This window comes from Pelodiscus sinensis, chromosome 19, assembly GCF_052426305.1.
Source record: "Pelodiscus sinensis isolate ZL-2025 chromosome 19, ASM5242630v1, whole genome shotgun sequence".
NCBI lineage: Eukaryota > Metazoa > Chordata > Testudines > Trionychidae > Pelodiscus > Pelodiscus sinensis.
Window position 1 is genome coordinate 27425843 of NC_143070.1, and position 18829 is coordinate 27444671.

General features: G+C 50.8%; 3 non-coding genes and 1 pseudogene across 4 annotated transcripts in view; 2 read left to right on the forward strand and 2 right to left on the reverse strand.

The window, feature by feature from the left end:
- Positions 1-12582, forward strand: part of LOC142821652 (zinc finger protein RFP-like) — a 29424-nt pseudogene extending 16842 nt beyond the window's left edge. The window contains exons 2-7 of the transcript XR_016347335.1: positions 4361-4456; positions 5369-5599; positions 6924-6946; positions 7341-7456; positions 10234-10284; positions 10796-12582. The product of XR_016347335.1 is annotated as a zinc finger protein RFP-like (transcript). The remainder of the gene's footprint in view (positions 1-4360; positions 4457-5368; positions 5600-6923; positions 6947-7340; positions 7457-10233; positions 10285-10795) is intronic.
- A 2659-nt stretch (positions 12583-15241) lies between these two features.
- On the forward strand, positions 15242-15314 carry TRNAA-AGC (transfer RNA alanine (anticodon AGC)). Its single transcript has one exon. It is a non-coding gene; the product is annotated as a tRNA-Ala (tRNA).
- Positions 15315-16149: 835 nt separating this feature from the next.
- TRNAS-CGA (transfer RNA serine (anticodon CGA)) lies at positions 16150-16231 on the reverse strand. Its single transcript has one exon. It is a non-coding gene; the product is annotated as a tRNA-Ser (tRNA).
- An 854-nt stretch (positions 16232-17085) lies between these two features.
- TRNAR-UCG (transfer RNA arginine (anticodon UCG)) lies at positions 17086-17158 on the reverse strand. Its single transcript has one exon. It is a non-coding gene; the product is annotated as a tRNA-Arg (tRNA).
- Positions 17159-18829: the final 1671 nt, after the last annotated feature.

Genomic DNA, 18829 nt, shown 5'->3' on the forward strand with positions numbered 1-18829 from the left:
CCCCCGCCCAAGGCAAAACACCCGCCTCCCCTGAGACCCTTAGACAGGAGGTAGCAAATTGAGAGATTTTTCAACCCAAAAAAACACTTCCTCTGAATTTGTGACCCATGGACCAGGAGCAAAAGGCCCCCGCCCAAGGCAAAACACCAGCATCCCCTGAGTCCCTTAGCAAGGAGGTAGCAAATTGAGAGATTTTTCAACCCAAAAACACACTTCCTCTGAATTTGTGACCCATGGACCAGGAGCAAAAGGCCCCCGGCCAAGGCAAAACACCCGCCTCCCCTGAGTCCCTTAGACAGGAGGTAACAAACTGAGAGATTTTTCAACGCAAAAACACAGTTCCTCTGAATTTGTGACCCATGGACCAGGAGCAAAAGGCCCCCGGCCAAGGCAAAACACCCGCCTCCCCTGAGTCCCTTAGACAGGAGGTAGCAAATTGAGAGATTTTTCAACCCAAAAACACACTTCCTCTGAATTTGTGACCCATGGACCAGGAGCAAAAGGCCCCCGGCCAAGGCAAAACACCAGCATCCCCTGAGTCCGTTAGCAAGGAGGTAGCAAATTGAGAGATTTTTCTACCAAAAAACACAGTTCCTCTGAATTTGTGACCCATGGACCAGGAGCAAAAGGCCCCCGCCCAAGGCAAAACTCCCGCCTCCCCTGAGTCCCTTAGACAGGAGGTAGCAAATTGAGAGATTTTTCAACCCAAAAAAACACTTCCTCTGAATTTGTGACCCATGGACCAGGAGCAAAAGGCCCCCGCTCAAGGCAAAACACCAGCATCCCCTGAGTCCGTTAGCAAGGAGGTAGCAAATTGAGAGATTTTTCAACCCAAAAACACACTTCCTCTGAATTTGTGACCCATGGACCAGGAGCAAAAGGCCCCCGGCCAAGGCAAAACACCCGCCTCCCCTGAGTCCCTTAGACAGTAGGTAGCAAATTGAGAGATTTTTCAACCCAAAAACACACTTCCTCTGAATTTGTGATACATGGACCAGGAGCAAAAGGCCCCCGGCCAAGGCAAAACACCCGCCTCCCCTGAGTCCCTTAGACAGGAGGTAGCAAATTGAGAGACTTTTCAACCCAAAAACACACTTCCTCTGAATTTGTGACCCATGGACCAGGAGCAAAAGGCCCCCGGCCAAGGCAAAACACCAGCATCCCCTGAGTCCGTTAGCAAGGAGGTAGCAAATTGAGAGATTTTTCTACCCAAAAACACAGTTCCTCTGAATTTGTGACCCATGGACCAGGAGCAAAAGGCCCCCGGCCAAGGCAAAACACCAGCATCCCCTGAGTCCGTTAGCAAGGAGGTAGCAAATTGAGAGATTTTTCTACCAAAAAACACAGTTCCTCTGAATTTGTGACCCATGGACCAGGAGCAAAAGGCCCCCGCCCAAGGCAAAACACCAGCATCCCCTGAGTCCGTTAGCAAGGAGGTAGCAAATTGAGAGATTTTTCTACCAAAAAACACAGTTCCTCTGAATTTGTGACCCATGGGCCAGGAGCAAAAGGCCCCCGCCCAAGGCAAAACACCAGCATCCCCTGAGTCCGTTAGCAATGAGGTAGCAAATTGAGAGATTTTTCTACCAAAAAACACACTTCCTCTGAATTTGTGATACATGGACCAGGAGCAAAAGGCCCCCGGCCAAGGCAAAACACCCGCCTCCCCTGAGTCCCTTAGACAGGAGGTAGCAAATTGAGAGACTTTTCAACCCAAAAACACACTTCCTCTGAATTTGTGACCCATGGACCAGGAGCAAAAGGCCCCCGCTCAAGGCAAAACACCCGCCTCCCCTGAGTCCCTTAGACAGGAGGTAGCAAATTAAGAGATTTTTCAACCCAAAAACACACTCCCTCTGAATTTGTGACCCATGGACCAGGAGCAAAAGGCCCCCGGCCAAGGCAAAACACCAGCATCCCCTGAGTCCGTTAGCAAGGAGGTAGCAAATTGAGAGATTTTTCTACCAAAAAACACACTTCCTCTGAATTTGTGACCCATGGACCAGGAGCAAAAGGCCCCCGCCCAAGGCAAAACACCCGCCTCCCCTGAGTCCCTTAGACAGGAGGTAGCAAATTGAGAGATTTTTCTACCAAAAAACACAGTTCCTCTGAATTTGCAACCATCCAGCAAGGGTAGCAATTCCTGAGCAGTTATAACGAATGTCATGTTTGTTTGACAGAAACTGTAACCGTCACAAAAACGGAGCGGTTTCACTTTTTGCCTATACAGGCACCTTATAGACTAACAGGTGCATCGGAGCATAAGCTTTCGTGGGCAAAGACCCACCCATGCATCTGACGAAGCGGGTCTTTGTCCACGAAAGCTTATGCTCTGATACATCTGTTAGTCTATAAGGTGCCACAGGACTCCTTGTTGCTTTTGCAGCTCCAGACTATCATGGCTACCCCTCTGATAATAGGTAGCCCGCACCCCACTTCATGGGCCAGACCCACTTCCTCAGATGTTAGTCTGTAACTTTAAAAACAAGTAGTCCTGTGAGACTAAACATCGTGAGCTTTGGTGGGCAAAACTCACTTTTCCAGCTTATGATTTTAAAGACAAAGTGGACTATATTAATGGACCAATATAATTAAAGGAGAGGCTGATTTCCTCATACAATGTTGTGTCTCCATGTTGGAGCACCTCCAAAGTGAGAATAAGCCCTTTCCCCCCTGCCAAACAATCAAGCTCAACATTTGAGTCATTTGAATGTGTTGAATTTTTAACCAGGAGTCTCTTTCTCCCAAGTGTTCGTTAGGCGCTGAAGCGTAATATGCACTTTTAAAAAAGTGTGTTAAATGTTTTTACCACAACTCTCTTCCTTTAAGCTGCTCAGCTTTAACTCTTTGAAGCCCAGACTTCTTCATATAGTTTTCCCAGTCATTGTGTGAGAGCAGGATTCCCTAACCCACACTGCTGCAAAATGGATACGACTTCAACCCTCTGGCTTGCAGAACTTGGAGGATTTAGTGTCCCTGCTCCTCTGTACGAGGTCTGGTGCCCCCAGGGCCCCGCTGTTCCCTGGCAGCCTGACGCACACGGCAGAGGGACGCAGGGCTAAGATTGGGGACAGAGGTGCTCGGCTGCCATTGGAATGAACAGAAGTTGTGCTTTTAAATCCTCTGTGTGGCTTTACAACACCTCACCCCTGGGGAATTACAGAAGACACTAGAGGCACATTTTCAAAAGCACCAACTGGCTTTAGAGTCCAACTCCTATTTTCAAAGGAGATTAAGGCTGGTATGCCCAAAGGGACTTGGGTACTGTGGTGCTCAGCATGGCAATGCCTGTCTTTTAGGCACCTAGAAAATCTCTAAGGACATAGAAACGGCCAGACTTGGTCAGACCAAAGCCCCCTCTTGCACCTAAACTCACTCCCAGACCCATGCCCCTCACCCCCTCTTGCACCCCAATGCTTTGGGAGGGAGTTTGAGTGCAGGAGGGGGCTCCAGGCTGGAGCAGAGTCCTTAGTGCAGGACTTGGTGAGGACTGTGGGCTCAGAGAGTATCTGGGGGCTGGCACAGGGGCCTCTGGTTTCCACGTGGCTCCTGGAAACTGGCTGGCCGAGTTCTGGCATCCTCTATGTCTACACCACAGGATAAGGTGAATGAAGATGCAGCCTCAGCTGTGTTAATGGTGTTGCTGAAGTGAAACTCGGCTTTTAGCCTTGTTCATGCTGCAGGAAGTCGAAGGGAGCCTGCTGTCATTTTGACTCCCTTACTCCTTGTGTAAACAGGCCGTGTCGCATTGACCGGAGCACCTTTCTCAGTTTGGTTAGCTGTCTTCACTAGACCCGCTGATTCGAACCCTAGAAGATCGACAACGGCAGCTTCAGTCTTCTCTGCAGTGTAGACGTCCCCTTTGGGAGCAGCCCTAGAGGGGGAAGGGGAAAAGGGGATCTCCCCATGCCACGCTGGTGCAAGTGCTGCCACCTTTGGCCAGTGTCCGGCCAGTGGAGGCTGCTTTGACTGTGTTGGAGTCAGAGGCACCAAAGTTGTGTCTGACCCTGCATCGCTCCACATGCAGTGGCTGGGGGGGAGGGCTGCCTAAGTGTTAGCCAGGAGGGAGAGTCGTCGTCATCTCAAATGTGGTAGACAACCCCCTCCCCCCGGTTCGAGCTCCCTCTCTTTAGTGAAGAGAAAAGGGATTTGAACAGGACTCTCCGTCCTATCAAGAGGTAATTATGACGTTGCCATAAGCACCATCTTCAGGCAGTGGGAGAGGGAAAGTCACTGGTAGCCTGAGAATTCAAGGCCCTGAGGCTGCGTAGGAAATCCCAGCCTTGGGGAGCAAAATCAGCACCATAGGAATGAGGAGACTCCTGGGCCTCCCTCCCAGCTGTTGTTTTCCTCACCTCAGGAACAAATTCAAACCTGCCTGGATGCCCTGGAGACCGAGCGGAAGGAGCTTCTGGAGTGGAAACAGGATGGGCAGAAGCAGAGCCAGGACTATCTGGTAGGTGCCCCCGGTGACAATCCAGCAGTGACCTTGCTCCGGGCGGGTGTTTCTCTCTGTGGGGAGCGTGTCAGCCCTTGGCAATACACAGACCGATCTGGGTGAGCTGGGCTCTGTCTGCACCACCTCAGGTGGCCTGTGGGGCATGTGTGGCAATACAGCCTAGCAAAACAGCAGCCTGTGTCCATGCTGCAGGGTGCAGCTACAAGGGTGGATGAAAGGCTCCACCGAGGGAGGCAGGAGAGCTACCAGGGCTTTTCCCCAGGGCCCTAACATCTGTGTAGTGTAGTTGTGCCTTAAATCACGTTTTAATGTAATGTCCTTAGACCAGCACAAAACAGTGTGGTTTAAAATGTTTGCACTTAACGTGACTTGCCTAGTTAAACAGAGATAAAATGTGCTAACCCCCAAGTTTAGTGCAGGGCTAGCGATAATGTATTCGATAACCTCCGGGCAACCTAGAGCACTTTGCCTCTTGTAGACCTGCCTGTGGGTGGCGGGTAATGTAGGCAAGGGAAGGGGTTACCTTCCCAAAACTGCTTACACTGCCTGGCTGCCCAGGAGGGGCTGGGATCATAACCATGTGGCAATCTGGCTCCTGAGCATCCAGGGGAAACTGAGGCCATGTGGCAGCCCCAGTCCTCACCTGGGGTTGGGCTTTGCTTGTTGGGGCGCAGGTTGTTGAAGGGGTGTGGAATTGGATGGAAGGGGCGGGGCTTTGGCTGCCTTCCCCAGTTGGTCCTTCACCTGCCACCCACGACTGGGGCTAACCAGACGCTAGTGTCTGGTCAGCAGTGCTGACTGGACAGAGTCACATTCTCTCTTTTGACTGGACGTTCTGGATGAAAACTGGACATCTGGCAACCCTAGTCCCTGACCGGTCCTTTCCCTGTTCATGTCCCTTCATCACAGGGCACGATAGAAGCCGAGAGGCAGAAGATTGTGGCCGAGTTTCAGCAGCTGCGTCAGTTCCAGGAGGAGCAAGAGCGACTCCTGCTGGCCCCGCTGGAGAAGCTGGATGAGGAGATTGTGAAGCTACAGAAGGAAAATGTCACCAAACTGTCTGAGGAGATTTCCCGTCTCGGTGACTTGATTGAGGAGATGGGAGAGAAGTGTCAGCAGCCAATGAGCGAATTCCTGCAGGTGAGACAGTTAAAGATGCCCAGGTTCCTGTGCAGGGAAGGGTGAGATTCTGATTAACTGTAGAGTTGATTCAGATGGTGGACCGCATCAGGCTAGGTCTGGGCACAGCTGAGGGCATCTGCTCAGGGTGAATTGCTCAAATTCAGGGCTCCTTATAGCCCCCAGACTGGAGACCTTCCCAAATAGGCCACAAACCAGTCCCACAGAGCGCTTAAATTGCCTGCCTGGCCAGCCAGAAGCCTCACGGACCAAAACCCCTCCGACACCCCAGCAATATCCATGCCCCAGATGGCCCTGGGCCTCATACACAAGTGAGGGTTTTCAGGGCTCAATCTCCCCTTCCCCGAACAAGTTCTGTCCGGTTCCAAGAAACCAGCCACAGATCCCAGGTCAATTTACCCTCTGGATCTTACCCACAAATCATGCTGAGCCAATCCTTTAGAATCTAAAATCCAAAGGTTTATTACTAAAAGAAAGAAAAGCATGAGAGTAAGGTTGTTAAAGTATCATACATTACATGCATCAAATCTCCCAGTTCTCGATGCAGGCTCACAGCAGAGATGTTATAGCTGATGGCTTAAAAGTCCTTGGTGTACATCCTATGTCAGGATGGGTCCACAGTTCTTCCCGGCTCGTGATTCCCTACGAGGCCCCATCTGGGGCAGATGCAGATCTGAAGACCAAGATGGAGTCGGCACATAGCATATTTATATCCCCTCCTGGCTTCCTCCAAGCTGGAGAGAGTCACTTGGCCAGTGGCCAGGTGTGTCTTTGGCCTCCAGAGGTCTATTGTTCCCTGGAGCTTTGCTCATTAGCATGTCCATGGGCAAACATTCCCGGCCCATTGCTCTGCCTGGGACAGAGAATCTTTCACCATCAACACAGAGTTCGTATTTATAACTCCACACACAGACGTTATACAGGTATATGAAGAGCATTTACAGAACTCGTGGACAATAGGCATTCGTTTGACACCTTACGTGGCCCCCTTTGTATCAATTTTTGGGGCAAACACCCCTCATGGGCGCAGCAGTGCTTGGCTGCTTCCCTTAAACTCCGGTAACGTGACAGATGGCAGAGAGGTCCCACTCGAAAATGGAGACTGGCTGGCCCCTGGAGAGAGCAGCACTGCACATGCAACATGTAGCTGTGCACAGCACCACAACATTGGGGGCAATTTGGTGCCCCAAGTTTTGTGGTGCCCCACATGGCTGCTTATTTTGCATAGAGAGTGGGCTGGCCTCAGCAAAGCAAGTCCTCTCCAGAGTGGCAGGGATCCCCAACTTGTGGCACGTGGCACTGAGTTCTCTCTTCTCTCTCCTAGGACATCAAAAGCACCTGGAGCAGGTATGTGGCTCCTTCCCCCTCCCTCCCAACACATCACAGTGCTGGTGAGCGATTGGTTGCTTGGTGGCAGTTGGGAGCCTGGCTTGGTTATGTCCTTTGGAAAATCCCAGGAAGGCACCTTTAACAATTGTCTTATGTGACTAGCCCAAGGTCATACATGGAGGCTGTGGCAGAGCAGGGAATGGGCCAAAGGTTTCCAGAGTCCTGCAGCAACTCCTTAAGGGAGCAGCTTGTGAGCCCCTTATCCTCTTTAACTCCCACTTGAGACTCTCGGCATTTAAACACTTGAGTGAGGTGGCTGTGGACTAGCCAGTGGGAATTACCAGAGAGCAGCCTCAGACTGTTCATTCTCACAAAAAAGACCAGAATTTGAGGATTTTTCCCCCCTCTCAAGGTGTGAGAAGGAAAAATGCCAGAAACCGGTGGCCGTGCCACAAGACCTAAGAGAGCAACTTGGTGTGTCTTCCCAACGAAATGTTTGCCTGCAGGAGGCTGTGATGAAATTCAAAGGTAATGGAAGAGCGTTGGGGCTCATGCTGCGGGGCTGGTAGGGGAAGATTCGCCTCTGGTGGAGGGAGGAGATGAATTCACAACCCTGCACAGCTAGACGTCATTGAGGGAGAGGTGGGGGGACCCTCAGAGTTGATGCCACTTCTCCAGGCCACCACCTGGATTATCTCCGTGGCTTCTGGGTATAATAGGCCAGGAGAGACTAAGCCTCACCCAGATCAAGTCCAGGCCCTACGCACTCCCCTAAATTGGAGGGAATTCAGCTCTAGCTGGTGGCTTGGGCTAGGGGCCCAGTGACAGCCCAGGTCAATTCAGCCAGGGCTCTTTTGGCAGCAGGGATGGGGTGGGCCCATGGGTCGGATGTGCTGGAGGAGAGGTAGTGATGGGGTCTTGAGTGGAAGGGTCAGGGCCACGTAGCTAGTCTCCTGAAAGGGAGAGATGAGGCTCACGTGTTCCCCGAGTCTCAAATCCAACTCTAGAATCAGTATATCAGACACAGAATCACCAGATGTTTTAGAAAATGGACTTGAACCTCTGGCTGGAATGAAGCATCCATTACTCGCTGACTGTCAATGGGAGTTGGCCATCACATGGCCTCCCCCCTTTTGAAAAGCCCAGAGTCGTCACCTAAAATGCCTGCATATTTATAAAGGAGGAAATAATGGCCAACCTATCTTCTTGTGCTCATTAGTGACTCCCCCTCCTGTAGTGCTTTGAGAGAGTACGGGATCATGGAACTGGAGGAGACCTTGAGAGGTCATCAAGTCCAGACCCCATGGCAGGACCAGGCACTATCTAGATCCGAGGTGGTCAGTAAGTGGCCTGGGGGCCAGACGCAGTTCATCTAAATCAGATCACACGGGTTGACAAAGGTCCCACTCAGCTCTAACCAAACCGCATAGGTGCCAAAAAGTGCTCTACATCTCTGTCTCTGCAGATGTTCCCTAGGGCTTCATCTAGATTGGCAAGTTTTTCCGCAAAAGCACATGCTTTTGCGGAAAAACTTGCCAGCTGTTTACACTGGCCGCTTGAATTTGCGCAAGAACACTGACGATCTCATGTAAGATTGTCAGTGTTCTTGCGCAAATACTATGCTGCTCCCCCTCAGGCAAAAGCCCTTTTCTGGAAATGCTTTTGAGCAAGAGGGCCAGAGTAGACAGCTAAAAACTGTTTTGCGCAAAAAAGCCCCAGTGGCGAAAATGGCAATCGGGGCTTTCTTGCACAAAAGCGCGTCTAGATTGGCACAGACGCTTTTCCACAAAAAGTGCTTTTGCAGAAAAGCGTCCGTGCCAATCTAGATACTCTTTTCCACAAATGCTTTTAACGGAAAAACTTTTCTGTTAAAAGCCTTTGCGGAAAATCATGCCAGTCTAGACGTAGCCTAGGTGTCTGTTTCTCCTTCTGTGCATGACACCTGTCGTCCGGACACCTAAGTCCCAGAGATATACTGGGAAAACAGAGGTGATCCTCCTGCTAACTCACCTAATAGGCCCAAATCTGATCCACATGCTCTGAGGACATTACTGGGTCAGGGCCAAAATGTACACAATATGCAAGTTACATGGATCTCTGATGTCCAGGCTCCACCAATATTCAGAGCATGGGGCTCCAGCTCTTGCAGTGTTTGGACCCTGGCTTCACCCCCAGCCTTGCCCACCACCCCTGCATGCCTGCCCTGAAGCTCCCTGGGTCTCCTCCAGTGATGCCTACTCTTCTATAGACATTGGGGGAAGGAGGGAGTGTCTGTGGGGTGGGGGAGGAACAACAGTGTGTGTAAGTTCAGACAGCAGCAGGAAACATCCCTCCCAGCCTCTTCCCTTCCCCCCACACACACACTCCTTGATTCTGTGCTCAAAAGCATGAGCAATCTGTCTAACTGGTTTGTTCTGGGTCCCAGAGCAAATGAGACCAGCAATCAAGTTGTCTGACTTCGAGCTCTGAAAGGGGATATGCACATACATACAGGGCAAGTAGACTAATTCAAAACAAAGCACAGAGAGGATTTGAGGGATTATGGGCCATTTCTGGAGGCCAGTTACGATTCAAGTATACACGCTGGTCCTCTAGCCCTGTATCCAAAGCGCAGCAAGCTCTACGCGTCTCATAGAGGTGGTTTACCTCGAGCGCAGCAACTGCAGAGTTAGTGAGCACTCAGTGCTTGCCAGTATGGACACTTTAGGAGTTACAGCATTGGGAGCTGATTCACTGCAGAGTAACTGGCCAGTGTTGACTTGGGCATAATGAAGTACCAGCTCAGAGAAAAGTATAACTCTAAACTCTCCTGTAAATGCGCCGGATGCCATTTACTCCATCAAGCACTATTACAAGCTACAGAACCTTCAAAAGACACTTAAACAGCCACATGTTTAATTGTCTTCATTTTGCTCTTTTTTTCCTTCCAAAGTATTGGAAAATATAGAAAATACACGGGGACTAAAGTTCAGATTAATTGAACCTGGTGTGGTGCCATACAGCCCACTTTGTCCTAACCGTATACCCCTCATTGGTCCTCACGCCGTCCCACGCCATGTCCCCTGCCTAATTTCAATTACTAGGGAAACCCCAGGCTGTTGCTCTCTTCCCATTTGTGGCATAAGGAGCCTACAAGCCTGACTCAGGCTTTGTGGATCACAGATGCCTAAACATTGGGCGCTGTGCTGCAAATCACCACCTTGCCTGTGCTTCTGGGTGAATCCACCGAGCCCTATATTTTCGTGAAGCTGTTTTCCTACAAGAAAGTGGGAAATCACCTCTCTTCTGCTCTTTTCTTTTTTCAGAGGCACTGCCCTATCAACTGGGCCTTCTGCTATCAAAGGCCGAGAAGGGAGGTAAGTTCTCCTGCAGATATTTTCCTACAACAATTGTTCATTAAAATCTCAGCCTCAATGTTTAGAAAAAGCTTCTAACGGCTTTATGCTGGTGTGGTTTAGCCTGCGTCTTCGCTGCCAAGTGGGTAGGGCATTAGCCCAAGAGAAAATGGAAGTTAGGCTGTGACCTAGCTGGCCTGGGTGAAAAGCACCACTCGACTGAGGTGAGAGGTTCCTGTGTCTGGACAGGAAGGACATTAGGGTGAGCAGCAGTGCTCCCTGTGAGCTGAGCGCTTGCGCAGCAACCTGCGAGAGATTCAAATGCCACCCAGCTGACTAGCAGAGCCCACAGCTGCCCGTGTGTGTGTTTCTACTGGTGGTGCACATGCACACTGAGCCATGTGAGGATACCAAAATTTTTCACATATGGATGGAAAATGTCAAAGGGAACACTGTTCACCAGCCGAGTCTGTGTCCAGATGAATTTTCCAGTGTGGACAGGGCTTAACTCTTTCTCTTTCTCTCCTTCCAGTGCAGGTCACTTTGGATCCAGACCTGCCAAACCCCTGTAGCCTCCTGTCCAGGGATGAGAGTGTGATATCTAGAGATGAGATGGCACGGGCCAAGAATACGTTTCACCCCTCGGCCTGTGTGCTGGGCTATAAGGGCTTCACCTCAGGGAGATGTTACTGGGAAGTGAAGGTGGACCACAAAGACACGTGGGTTTTGGGCATCGCCAAGGAGTCTGTGATACAAGAGGGAGCGACAAACCTAAACCCAGAGGCAGGGATCTGGGCTTTGCAGCGTGCAGGGTTTCTGTTCTGGGCCCTCACCTCCCCTAAGACTGCTCTGATCCCACTTTGTATCCCCAGTAACATTGGGGTTTATCTGGATTATGAAGGGGAGACAGTCACGTTTTATGATGTCACATCCTCTGGCAGAAAGCCAATCTTTACTTTCACATCCTCTTTCTCTGGGAAGATTGTTCCCTTCTTTGGGAGCCGTCCTCTAGAAGAGCCTGTACCCACCACCCTGTCTATAGCAGGTAATTTTTTTACTGGGAGCCACTTGAGAAATTTTTGAAGTGGCCTTGTGTCACCTCTGCCCCCAGGCCAATCAAGGCTTGTGGGCAGGGGGACACGTGAAGTTTCCATCAGCCCTGCTGGGAGTACATGGTGCTTAAAAGGGCCGTGTGCTCCTTGCAGGGTGAAGGAAACTTTGTGCACTCCCCCCCCCCCCCCCCATCCCCAAACTCTAATTGGCTTGGGGGCGGGGGAGTGGCAGGGCCTCCACAGGCCAGATCAACCTGCTTGATGGGCCAGATGTGGCCTGCAGAGGCTCTTCTACCCATCCCTGCTGTAGACAGACATTCTCTATGATATCACTTCCAATATGAGATATCTAAAGTAAAGCAAAGATGTGTGGCTAAGAGACCCTCTTTACTGCTATCACACATAGCCAGCCCCAGGCATATGAAAACAATGTCAGGCCTTCCAAATGTATGAGATTGGCTTAAAGATCTTTTCTAATACAGCAAAAGCTTTGTTATTCAGCACTTGAATATCCGGAAAGCTTGGCTAACTGGCATTGCCCCTAGCCACTGTACCCCTCATCCTCAGGTATGTGGGTGGGCCTGTCTCCCTTCTGTCCAGACAGCTGGCTTGATGCCTCCAGCTGCTGTCATTCTCAAGGGCCATGGTTTTCTCTGGGCAGGGACAAGGCAATAAGCTTTAGTATCCAGCACGTTTGAATAACCGGCAACCTCTGCTCTCCATGATTGCTGGATAACAAAGCTTTCACTGTAGGGTTAGTTTCTTCTGTTTTGGATCTTCAGCTTTTCAACCCAAAGGCCAAGGCCAGAAACGTACCTGTAATATAATCTGAGCTTCCCCTGCCATCTGTCTCCTCCAGCAGCTGGGACTGTAAAGAACAAAAAAGTGCCACAAGATTCCCAATAAAATGATGAGAGGACAAGAGTGAATGGCCCCGCAGTGTCTTAGTGAACAGAGTTTCTCACTCTTTCTACCTACCTGTGTCTCACTCTGTGACCCTCCACACACACAAACCGGCCAACCCAGAGCCATTCCAGGGTCCTAGATGAGCCTGCCTGTCTTAGGGCAGGTCTATACCTCAGAAGCTGCAGCGGCACAAAAGCATGGGGGGTGTTGCTCTGCTGTCACGCTCCAGTAAGGCTGTGCTACCCCACAGGGAAGCGTCTCCCCTCAGGGTAGTTAACCGTGTGGTGTAGTGATACCAACTGACCGGGTGTAGACAGTGCTCTGCGAGAGGCAGGCACTCTCAAGCGGAGCAGCGGAATGCTGTCTACACCTGGTCAGTTGGTGTCACTACCCCATTTGGCGTGGGGGAGGGGATGTAGTTATACCAATGGAAGTGTGTAGTGTCAATCTGGCCTAAATTCTCACTCACCTGGGCTCATCTGTCAAAGCCCTCTGCACTTTACCCATGAATGTAAAAAACAGAAATGTTTTCTTCCTCCCTTCCCCCCTCCTCCCACCCAGCTCAAGGCTCCTCTTTTGCTGCTTAGTTATTTGGATGTGGTAGAGGCAGGTGACAAAATTCACAGAATAAAGTTTATTTCTAGCTTCTGGTCTTCCATCTTATTGTGAGGATATTAGATCTGTACAGCTCTGCCATGAAATGCTGGACAGACCCCACGAGCAAATGCCGTAAGGGGGGGCTTGAAGAAAAGCATCTAGGTAATGCTAAGCCAGGGCACTCCTACCTTTCTAAGCACAAGATCACTTTTCTACTTTAACTGCAATCCAGGCTCTACCTCAAACCCAAACAGCCTGGCCCTGCCTCCTTCCTGCCCCTTCTTCAAGGCCCTGCCCCTGCTCACTCCAGGCTCCCTCCCCAGTCCTCACTCACTTTCATCTAACTGAGGCAGAGGGTTGGGGTGCAGACTGGTCTTGGGCTAAGGGACTTGGTGAAAGGGGCTCTGAGCTGAGCCTGGGGCAGGGAGTTGAGGTGTGGGGGGGAGGTTCAGGATACTGGCTCTGGGAGTGATTGACCTAATAATGTCAGTATCTATAGTACAATGTCCCTCCCATAGGACAAGAAGCAAGGGGCTTAAACTGCAGCCAGGGAGGTTGAGGTTGGACATGAGGAAAAACTTCCTGTCAGGGTGGTGAAACACTGGAATAAATTGCCCAGGGAGGTTGTGGAATCTCCATCCCTGGAGATATTGAAGAGCAGGTTGGACAGACACCTGTCAGGGATGGTCTAGATGGTGCTTGGTCCTGCCGTGAGGGCAGGGGACTGGACTCGATGACTCTCATGGTCCCTTCCAGTTCCAGTGTTCGATGAGTCTGGGATTCTATCCCCTGGCGCAGCTCGCCTTTTCTGCTGACTGAATAACACCACCCCCGCCAGAGGTGCAGCACGTCAGTCGACGCAGATTGAGGCAGGGACAATGTAGATCAGGACGGGGCAAAATGCAGCCTGGGGCCTGGGTTGGGCCCACCTAACACTTTGGTCCAGCCCCTGGACTGCGTCTGGCTGTCGTCTATTGATATTCTGCTGCCAGTGCCACAGAATTTCCAGGAGGTGGCTGAGGCAGCAGGACCCTCCTTAAAGGGCTCGTGGTTCCCAGTCACAGCATGATCCTGGCAAGGCCAGAACCATGAGCCTTTATAGTAGCCATAGACACCATGGTCAGTGACCGGGCCACATGGTATCAGTGAGGCCAGGAGACCTTTGCTGCTGTTTTAATTCAAAGCATCCCAGCCAGGCAATGCTGGGAGGAGGCTGGCCCTTTCCACCCCACACCCTGCCCTTCCTGGGGGCCCACAGCTAGCCCATGGCCAAGTACCAAAATTCATGTACCCTTGCAACAATTATTATCCACCCCTGGTGTAGCTGATATATTGCTGAAGTGGCCTCCAGGAGGTGTCCCATGATTCCCCATTTTGCAACCACTCCGGTCCCCCTTTTCAACTCTGCTGTCCGGTAGGAGGATGCAAAGGGACAAGCCCTTCCCCATTAAAGAACCCGGGAAGTTCTGAATTTTCATTGCCTGCTTGCCCCACGTGGAGAGCTCACGGAGCAATGGCCCAGCCAAGCATGCTGGCTACATGCTCCAAATATGCTCCTGCTGCAACTGCACAGGAGGTTTTGGCTCTCCTGAGTGTGCAGGGAGAGGGGTGGCGCAGGTGCTGCTCCAATCCAGCCGTAGAAATGGGGACATCTCTGAGCGGCTTGCTCGGGGCATGGGGGAGAAGGGTTCCAAGAAGGTCCCACATCATGGTCATGTGTCCCATTGATCCCCCTCAACACTCACACAGCCCAAGCCTTGTCACATCCCTAATCCTGTGCCCTGACTTCTGTACCCTCCCACATCCTCACCCCAGCCCTGAGCTCCCTCCCCAACCACACAATCCCTAAATCCCTGCTCTGAGCCTCCCACATTTTAATTTCTGATAGTCCTATCACAACCTCCCCCACCTTCAACTTCCTGCCTTGAGCCTTTCTACGCCCAGAGGGTGGTGCCCAATAGAACAGTCCCTGTACAAATGTGTTATTTAAACCTCTGGGAGCAGCTCAGCCATGCAAAGGGGCTGCCTGGGGCAGGACATTAGCCCTGGAGGGCAGGGGTGGGTGTGGCAGTGACATCACAAGGGCGTTTTGCAGCATTTCATCTTATTGGCTAAAGGAGGTTGGGAGGTGATGACCTCACAGAGAGTCTATGACAGTGGCCAGGTGGGACAGGCTGCAGGGCAGGGGCCATCTCAGAGACCCCCCATGGCTTTGCTGAAGGGAGTCTCAGAGCCCCCCATGGCTTTGCTGAAGGGAGTCGTCTCCTTGAGATCTGCCCTTGAGGCCAGAGAGAGAATGAGGGTCCCAAGCACGAGTGTGAAGAGGAGCCTTGTTGGAGCCTTCTCCTTTACCATTGACCTAGAAGACAGACGTCCCTGTGGAAAAGGTAAGAGTCACCAAAAGGGGGGTTCACAGCACAGCAGGGGAATTAGCTCAAGTGGTAGAGTGCTTGCTTAGCATGCAAGAGGTAGTGGGATCGATACCCACATTCTTCAGTGATGTGTGGTCCCTGGTCTTTTTTGCAAGCAGAGCCAGCCAGAGGGTTAAGTGCCTTCAGTGGCCCCTCCCTCTTCCTACTCACTCACCCCAAAAGCCACCACGGCTTAGTTCCAAATCTGTAAACCTCATTGCATGAGGGATAATGCTTTTTCCAAAAGAGCTATTTTGAAATAGTGGTAGTGTGGACGCTCCACTGCTGCTATTTCAAAATAGCTCCTGCCCAGGGCCATACAAAGTAATTACTCCCCAGTGCCTCCTGGGGCCCTAAGTCAAGGTAGAGTGTCCACTGGTGGTTTCTTGTGCCACAACTCTTTTGCAGAAGAGTTCTTGTGCAAAAGGTCTTGCACAAAAGCACATCCACACTGCCATTTGCTTTTCCACAAGAGATGTGCTTTTGCTCAAGAACATCCATGGCAGTGTGGACTCTCTCTTCTGCAAGAAAACCCTGATGGCCATTTTAACCATAGGGGCTTCTTGTGCAAGAAATTCATGTTGCCTGTCTACACTGCCCTCTTGTGGGAGAGCTCTTGCACAAGAGGGCTTATTCCTTGTGGGGAGAGGAATAACTCTTCCAAAAGAAACCCAGTTTTCCGATGCTGTACTGTAAATTTACTTGCGCAAGAACATGCGTGCAGTGTAGATGCTCTGCAAGTTTTTATGCAAAAAGCCTGCAGCGTAATGCTCCCAAGATGGACTGCAGCAGAAATCTCCACCTGAGTGAAGACAGGGCTTACTATTGCAATTAGTTAGATGCTGACACTAACAGCCCCACTGCTGGTAACTCAGAGAGGCCCTTGTTGCCCTAGATAGGGCTGTGGCCAACACAGGCCTCGCTGTGAGCAGGATTTGAACCTGCGCAGGGAAACCCTATTGGATTTCGAGTCCAACGCCTTAACCACTCGGCCATCACAGCTGTGGCTGCTATGAGGTCAGGGAAACTGGTAAATAATCCCAGTGCGCAGGCCTAACGTCACCTGCCATAGAATTCACACAGCAAACCATTGCAACAGCTGTGCAGAGGAGTCCTGGCCGTTCTGGTCTTAGGCTGCCTTTGAGGTGAGTTCGGCTTTAAGGTCTTCTCTCCTCCTTCTTGGTCTTCCTTTCCTTTTTCCTTCCTCTTCTCTTCTCCCCTTTTCCTTCTTCTTGCTGGTCTCCTTCTTGGACCCCAGTTTATATAGAGAAACTCAATACTGCTTAGTTCTTCCTTAACCAATTATTTTAGTATAATTTCACTCACCCATCATAACATTCTGTAACAGAATTACCTAACCAATCAAACCCCACCCCCTTAGTTGATTTACACCTAGCAAAATCAATTATACAGCAGACAGAAACAGATCCAAACCAGACTATCACACAGACAAACAATAGGAAAGTGAGGACAAGAATCATAGAATGCCAATTGCACAACCACAACTATTGGTAAGCAGTCTTATGCCAGACAAAATGCTGGTGATTAAGTTTTCTCTACCCACCGTGAGATGTGCTTCTTGCCTGGTGACAGTGGGTGGCACTAGGATACAATCCTTTCTCAGCCTAGTGTGACACTATTTCAATGTCATTTAGCTGGAACGTGAGCATGTGACTCCAGGCTTTACAGCTAATTGCTGCTGCTCTTCAGTCTGGCTGCAGAAGAAGGCTTTAGTTTAGACCTACTGAATAGCTACAGGCCTTTCCATAGGGTTATAGAAAAACCACATTGTTACATAGGACCTTTCCAGGCCAAAGACAACAGGATCCACAAGCACAGACAAAGGAAGGTAAATGCAACTGTGAAGGGACTTGAACCCTCAATCTTCTGATCCGAAGTCAGACGCCTTATCCATTAGGCCACACAGTCTTGCCTTACATGGAGCTGGACTTCCTGAAATGCGTAGGTAGGTAAAAGTCTCCCTAGTTCATCAGGTTTTATTATTTTCCTTGTTTGGCAGTTTAGAAATCATGTCTGAGCTGGTTTGCAGGAAGCAGGGCAGAGATGTGGTAGGGGAAGGCTCAGCCTGCACAGCCCCAGTGGCTAAAAGGGCCTTGGCCTGGCTTCCTGTCCCCAAAAGCAGGGCAACTAATGCCCCAAATCCTGCTGCTGCAGTGGCTACCTCAAGGCACCAGCTGGGGGGCAGGCTCTGGAGCCCAAGCCAAGCCACACGGGGAGACTCAATATGACTGGGAGGCCTGGAGCGTGTGTGTCCTGCACAGAGGCTGCTGCTGGTGGCCTGCGTCAGTGGCCCAACAGCTCAAGTTCCCCTGAACCAGCTTCTCCCCCTGGAGCCAACCCCCAGCGCTGCTGAGGCCCCTGACATGAGGCAGTGGGACCAGGGCTTTGTCCAAGGATGGTTGTGGAGTTTGTGAGGGAGACACCTGGGCAGCAGCAGCTGCAGCTTCAGGATGACAACGCTGATGACCTGTAGCTCCAGGACGAGGAGGAGGATTCTAGCTGTGTCCTAACCCTGCCTTGGAGCCAGTTGCTGGTCTTCCCACTTCAGGATGACAATCTGCTCCTGCAGGCAGTGCTGCCAGGTGCTAAGTTCCCAACACTGGGCTGAAACATACAACCACTGTCGGGTGTAACTCAGTGGTAGTGTGTGAGTGCCGATTGTAGAGGTCCTTGGTCCAATGTCAAGTGCCCCCTTAAAAAGTTGATTATCCTAAGTGAAACATTTGCACCTCCAGGTGTGTCAGTCATGGATTTCTATTGTACAGGGATTCTTAAAATGTCAGCAAACCCCTCGTGTGTTCTTGTGCCAATGCATGTAAACCAGGCAGACGGGTCCCTCAACTGAAACCAGTTCAAACCTGCTAGGTGTCTGGTTTCTATTCCCATCAACTGAGCAAGGCTGAGATCTGAGATCTGAACGCCCATTGGCTGTTCTGTACAGAAGAACAAGAACCACATCCAGCTGGAGAGGAATTGCCGTGATCAATCTTCTGGAACTTGATTCAGCCAGTCAAACTAAGACTCACTAAATCAAACCCAGAGGGCACCCCACCAGCATCCTGCACTTCTGCTCTTTGCTCCCTTTGGCTTCCTGCTGTGGGGACAAGGCAAAGTTCAACTGAAGGAAGCCGACTCTAGGTACAGATGGAGGGATGGTAGGAAAAGCAGACACATTGGTCAGGCGTCAGGCACCGCTGGTTTCATGCACACTCAGCCTCACCTACAGCTGGGAGGCAGTTTGCAGTGAGCTGAAAAGAAACTGGCCCACAGAACCAAGGCTCAGGATATTTCTGGGTCCAGATGTGCAAACACCTGGCAGTCAAGCTTGTTGCCCTTGTTAGGGGTATGACCAAAACACAGGCCTCAGTGTGAGCAAGATTCAACCCTGCACAGGGAAAAACTTTTGGATTTTTAAGCCAACTACTTAACCACTTGGCCATCATTACTGTAAGAGACCATTCTCCTGTACTTATATGTGAACAAAAAATTTGTGACTTGCTCGTTGGCCAATTCAGATTGCTATAGGACAAAGGAATTCTCTCTTAATTCTGTGCCCTCAGGAAGGGACAGACCCAAGGA